This window comes from Staurois parvus, unplaced genomic scaffold (genome assembly GCF_062004578.1).
Source record: "Staurois parvus isolate SC_StPar_1 unplaced genomic scaffold, SC_StPar_1.0 ptg001192l, whole genome shotgun sequence".
Classification (NCBI taxonomy): domain Eukaryota; kingdom Metazoa; phylum Chordata; class Amphibia; order Anura; family Ranidae; genus Staurois; species Staurois parvus.
Window position 1 is genome coordinate 2,697,913 of NW_028318988.1, and position 6,076 is coordinate 2,703,988.

General features: G+C 41.1%; 1 pseudogene; it reads left to right on the forward strand.

The window, feature by feature from the left end:
* The first annotated feature begins 2,994 nt into the window (after window positions 1-2,994).
* LOC149438412 (olfactory receptor 5AP2-like) lies at window positions 2,995-3,932 on the forward strand (annotated as a pseudogene).
* The last annotated feature ends 2,144 nt before the right edge of the window (window positions 3,933-6,076 follow it).

Sequence of the window (6,076 nt, forward strand, 5' to 3'; positions counted from 1 at the left end):
TGTATGCACCTTCAGTCACGATACAGCGACAAAATAATTTGACACATTGAGTCACATTATTTATTGATCAGCACTTTATCACGAGTCAGGCTAATCTATGCCTTCCCTCCAGTGTGAATTCTACTTCACCCATTCCACAAAATAGAGCAGCAGAAAAAGCCAGTGATTCTCATTGCCCTGAATTGACCCAGAAAAACTTGGTACACAGACTGTTAGGAGACTACTCCTGGCCTCTTCCCAAAACGTCAGACCTGTTGCCATAGGGGCATCTTTGCCATCTTGCTTCTCAATCACTTGCTTTAACAGCATGACATTTGAAGCCCACATTTTATAACACAGAGGGTTCTCTGTATTTGTCATACCTAAATTGCTGAAAGCAAGAAAGGCCACTTCCAGAATGATCTTTTATCATACCTGGAAGTCCTTGGCTTGGTGTAAACACATGTGTTGCAGTTGCAGACACAAAAAGAAGACAATCTCCTGCATTCAAGAGAAGTGTACTGGAATGTGAATTGGCAGATAATTCATTTGGTAACTTCAAATATTCCAATCTTAACACTGGCGTTGCTGCCCTCCAATGGGTCAGGGAACCCAGAAGGACAACAGCAAAAAAACAAGGAACAGAGGTAACACCAGCCTAGCGCTTTACCTCAGTGATCATTTTATTAGTGTAAAAAAGCATATGTATACTCACAAGCAACAGCAGAATAAATGCACATCAGTCCACAGTGTACTTGAAACAGCTTGGTGCCTTAGACAAATCCCAAGTACAAAAAGACTATTCAAAAGGCTAAATTGTCTTTTCATACTTCGGACTTGTATAGAGGACCAGGCTGCTTCAAGTACACTGTGGATTGATTGCTTTTTTACACTAATAAAATTATCACTGAGGTAATGTGTTAGGCTGGTGCACCTTCTTCCTTGTTTTTTACAGGTGTTTTAGTCCCAGAGAATTATCTGTGTCTCACATCCTAGTCTTCCTCCTATTGGGACTTGACCAGAACTTAGCCCTAAGCACCTGAAAGGACAGGTGTTGGCCTTTTCTGTTCTCTTAAAAAACACTAGGTTTGCTCTCCCTTATCCAAACCTTCATACAAGATGTTCCCTGGACCAGGCTCCCCTTGCTGCACTATGTACTTCTTTGGGACGTCAACATGGTTCTCTTGGCTATGCAGAAACTATCCTTCAAACCCATCAGGAGGAACCCCTTAGATGACCTTTCCCACAAGGTGGCCTTTCTGGTCACCTTCATTTCTGTCAGCCGTGTTTCAAAATTGGCATCTCTCACTTACAAAGAGCCCTTTCCCATCCTTCATAATGACAAGATATTTGTATTTCAAAGGCCATCCTTCCTTCCCAAGGTGGTGTCAGACTTCCACCTCAATGAAGACGTTGTTCTTCCATCTTTTTCCCTTCTCCAAAGAATCATTGCCTGGATATAATCAGAACCATAAGAGTCTACCTCAAAGCAACAGCTTCTATCAGGAAAACAAACTCTCAGTTTGTCCTGCCCTGTGGACCTCGCAGGGCACACCTTGCTTCCAAATTGATCCTTGCCTACTGTATCATGCAATTTATTGCTAAAGCTTGCACTCCAAAGGAGAAAACTCCTCCTGCACTTGAAAATGGCCAAAAATGCTAGTTTCACCTCCCCTAGACTTTACTGTGGTTCACCACTAAGTTCAGCATTCAGGGACTACTTGATGAGTTTACTGAACTTTCTGGCTTGGCTCATACCTAATGTCCTGGGAGCCTATCATGTAAGAACCCAGATGGTTGGATGATCAAGCCAGGAGAACACTGAGAACTCTCCACACAAATAGGAAACATTCAAGGAGAGCAGATTTCCTTTCCTAATTTTTATTACAGGTACCTACATATTGCAATTTACATTTATTGTACATTCACATCAGTCCCTAACCCTCAAAGAGCATACAATCTAAGATCCCTAACTCACATTTATATATACACATCTGAGGGCCAGTTTAGACAGGAACCAAGGCAACAGCGCTTGTGGTGAGTGTCAGCGTAGTACAGATCATCAACAAGCCCTTCATCAATTAGAGACTGGTATGATGGTGGGACATCCTTCAAACTATTACGCTCCGTAATCACCCATATAGAAGAAAAATATATTTGAAATATATTTTAAAAATATTCACATTTATATGTACACATCTGAGGGCCAGTTTAGACAGGAACCAATTAACCTACCAATTTTGAAGTTTGGGAGGAAACCAATGCAGGCAAAAGGAGAACATGCAAACATGGAGGTAGTGCCAAATGGAGAACGTGCAGGTAGTGCCATGGTAGGGGCTTGAACCGACAACCTCAGTACTACCAGGCTTAGCCACTTTGTTGCCCATATTAGAACTAAATAGAATAAGGGAAGAAAAATTTGGGTTTGGAATCCAGTGTGGTTTTATAGTTTTGGACAAAAATGGATCTTCAGAGCATGTTTTCACCCACAGAAATAACATGGAAGCTCACAGCAACAACCTGATGACATTGAGAACTCAAGGATGTTTTGTGAGGTCAGCGCTGGTTGCATTAAATGTACATATGTATAAATAAATTTATCTATTTATTTATTTTGGAAATACAATCATAACTGTGTTTGTAGTTGTTTTTTGTTTACTTCCAGGAGCTCAGTTTTACGTAGCCATGTCTAAAAAACTAATTCTGACACTAATTAGAATACAAGCTGTGACAGCTAATGGTCCCACTGGAAGACTGTTACAGTTTCTGCAAACATGAAAGTTTAATTCAAAGCTTAGCTTCACCTTCATGAAGTCTATAAAAGCCTTGCTCTGCTGCAGTGTTTTAACCTTCAGACATATAGAAGTGGAAAGTAGTGCAGCAGGAACCACATTTAAAAATCCAAAGAGTAGATTTGTTTCCCTCCCATTTCCTTAATATTATCCAGATTCAAATAAAATGTTATGATTCGTCTACATTGTGCTGCAAGAATTAAAGCCTATCCCCATTCTATCCATGGAGAACATATCAACAATCTACACCAATTTTGTCCTTGTGGGGCTTGTTGAAATGGAATCATTTAGATTCTTATACGCTCTACTTGCTTTTTCAGTATATTCAGCTTCATTGTTTGTGAGTTCCATGATTGTCTATGTAACCTGGACAGAAGAAAGTTTGCATGAACCGATGTACATTTTATATGTGGCTTGGTCCTCAACGTGATGGTTGGGAGTTCGGCTTACCTCCCCAAGCTGCTGATTGACTTATTGTCTAAAAATTCAACTATTTCTCTTGCTGGATGCCTATTTCAGGCCTTCTGCATCCAGACTTATTCATCTGCTGAAATTTTTACCATCACCGTTATAGCATATGATCGATATCTGGCGGTAGGTCACCCTCTGAGGTACCCCATGCTGATGACAAACGTGATCAGTCGAAAGTTACTATTTTCCATATGGATCCTTGTTCTTGTGGGAACATCTGTGGTTGTATTGTTAACGGCAAGGTTGACCTTTTGTGCAGTAAATATCAACAATGTCTACTGTGAGACCATGTTTCTCCTACGACTTTCTTGTGGTGATATCACAGTTAATAATATCTATGGAACAACGTGGACCTTGTTCATTGTGATTAGCTCCATGGTTGTGATCATTTACTGTTACATAAGGACGATAGTCATCTGTCTCAAACTTCCTGGGGAAGCCTCTCAGAAAGCTGCCCAAACGTTGGTGACTCATATAATTGCATTTTCCATTTTTATGACTGGAACTATGTTTATTGCATTTAGGTATAGATGAGGCAGCATTTCTCTCTCAACTGTTGCCCATGTTGGCATCTCTATGAGTGGTCTGAGTACATCTATTACTGTTAATCCTCTTATTTACGGCATAAGGACCACGGCTCTCAGAATAAGAATTGCACACAATCTGCAACTCTTAGGAAAGTTAAAATAACACACTCAGTTCATGATTTAATTGTAGTAGATTTACTATATTTGTAACTATGTTCATTACTTATCCAGTTTCATGTAGTCATGCAGTATGTAGCAGAAAAAAAGATTTCACTGGTGACAAAAGTAAGGTCTGGATCACACCTAGGCTCTGCATTAAGTCAGGTGCTAAAATTCATTTCAATAAGGGAGCTCATTCATTTTGACTCAAAATGCAATCTTCCATTTTTTATTTCTTAACACAATACACATGTGTTGCCACATTCTGCAACATAGATGTGTTCTCACAGTACATTAGGGCACCACTGAAAATGAGTGGCACTATAATGCACGAACATCATACAAGCAAACTAATTCATGTTCATTGGTTGCTTCACAAAGAGAGAAATTATTCATCAAAACTTAATATCTGGAATTAATGTTTGCAATTTAGTACCTGATTTAATAAGCAACATTTTTTGCAATGCAAAAAAGTTGGAGTGGTAAGGTTGCTGGAGCCGATTATCATATGGTGCCTACAGAGGCATCGCTCTACTAGCTAATAGCTAATGCTTACAGCCACCTTTCCTCCACTTCTATGTTCTCTTGTACTCACAACCAATGGCCAATGGCTCACTCCTCTTCTGAGTGCAGTATTGCCATATCTTTCTCAGTAGTTCCTAATGGAAAAGCTGTCATGTTGATGACTTTTCTACTGGATATGTGGAGAATAGGCATTTTGAGAACCACTTGGCTCCACCAGCTTAGAAGAGGGAGACCCTCTCAAAGGTCTTATCTCCTATATGGGTTCCAGAGGTGAGTGCAAGTGAAAGAAATAGCATGGGGGGGGGGGGGGGGCAGTTGTAATAGTCAGGTTAATTATTATTATTATTATACAGTATTTATATAGCGCTAAAAGGTTTGCTCAGCGCTGTACATTATAGTGGGGGACAGAACATGAGACAATACAGTAACAAAACACGAGGGGTCAAGGGCCCTGCTCTTTTGAGCTTACAATCTAGGATTATAAGTGTAGTTATCAATCAAAATATGTTGCATGTTTAAAAAAAAAATTAAAGCATATCTGGTATGTTAAATAATATAAATTCTTTATTTTTCTTATTTTACGTTAAAGTGGAACCTCATGGATAACAAAAATTAACCGTTGCAGTGGGTCCCCCTCCACCCTGCAATGGTAAAATGCTCATTTTGTTTGGGGGTAGAGGAATAACCAGAAATACTTATCTTTATTCCTCGAGCTTCCTTCATGATGAATGACCTGTCCTCACAGCTTCTTCTCTTTGCCATTCACACAGTTGTGGCCTCTCCTAAGTCATCACACATATTATGTAGAACCAGTGGAGAGGAATAACCAGAAATACTTACCTTTATTCCTCGAGCTTCCTTCATGATAAATGAATGATAGGTGCTTCTCTTAGCCACTCAGTTGTGGCCTTTCTTACGTCATCACACATTATGTAGAACCAGTGCCCTTGCATTATATGTCAGGTCCTCAGGGGCCCTGTCCAAATCCAGGAGCACCGGAGAGTGGAGAAGAGCACCAGCTGTCTGGGGATTGAGGAACAAAGGTAAATATTCTGCTTATTCCTCCACCTCTATACAAAACCAGAATTTAACTATTGCAGTGTGGAGGGGGACCCACTGCAAAGTAATTTCCGTTTTTCCTGAAGTTTTGCTGTAGCCTCCCTGGCGGTGTTCCTGAGTGTAGCTCGGGGTAAAGTTTCAGTACCAAAGCGGTAACCCCGAGCTACACTCGGGCTTACCATGCGGCGCTGCTCCGGGATCCTTCGATCACTTACCTTGTCCTGCGCTCCGCGATGTCCCCCCCTGCAGTGTCCCCGGCAATGTCCTCCGGCCGATGCCCGCATCTGTCTTCCGGGTTCCGGTCCCTGCGACGTCGGGACGTACGGGGACGGAACTGGCGGGAAATTTGAAAATGACAAAAAGTGACATTCGCTAAATACACTAAAATCACATAGTATAACATGACTGTATCAAACCATTTCACATACATTTTGTCCCGAGTGCTTTGTCCTGCGCCCTGCCTGCATTTTTACTGTTCTTTCTGCCTGGAAACTGAGAAACGTCCATGGTGTCCAAAAAGCGTCCCTTTAGGTCAAAAGCGGTTTTAGACCGGCTAGAGAACAG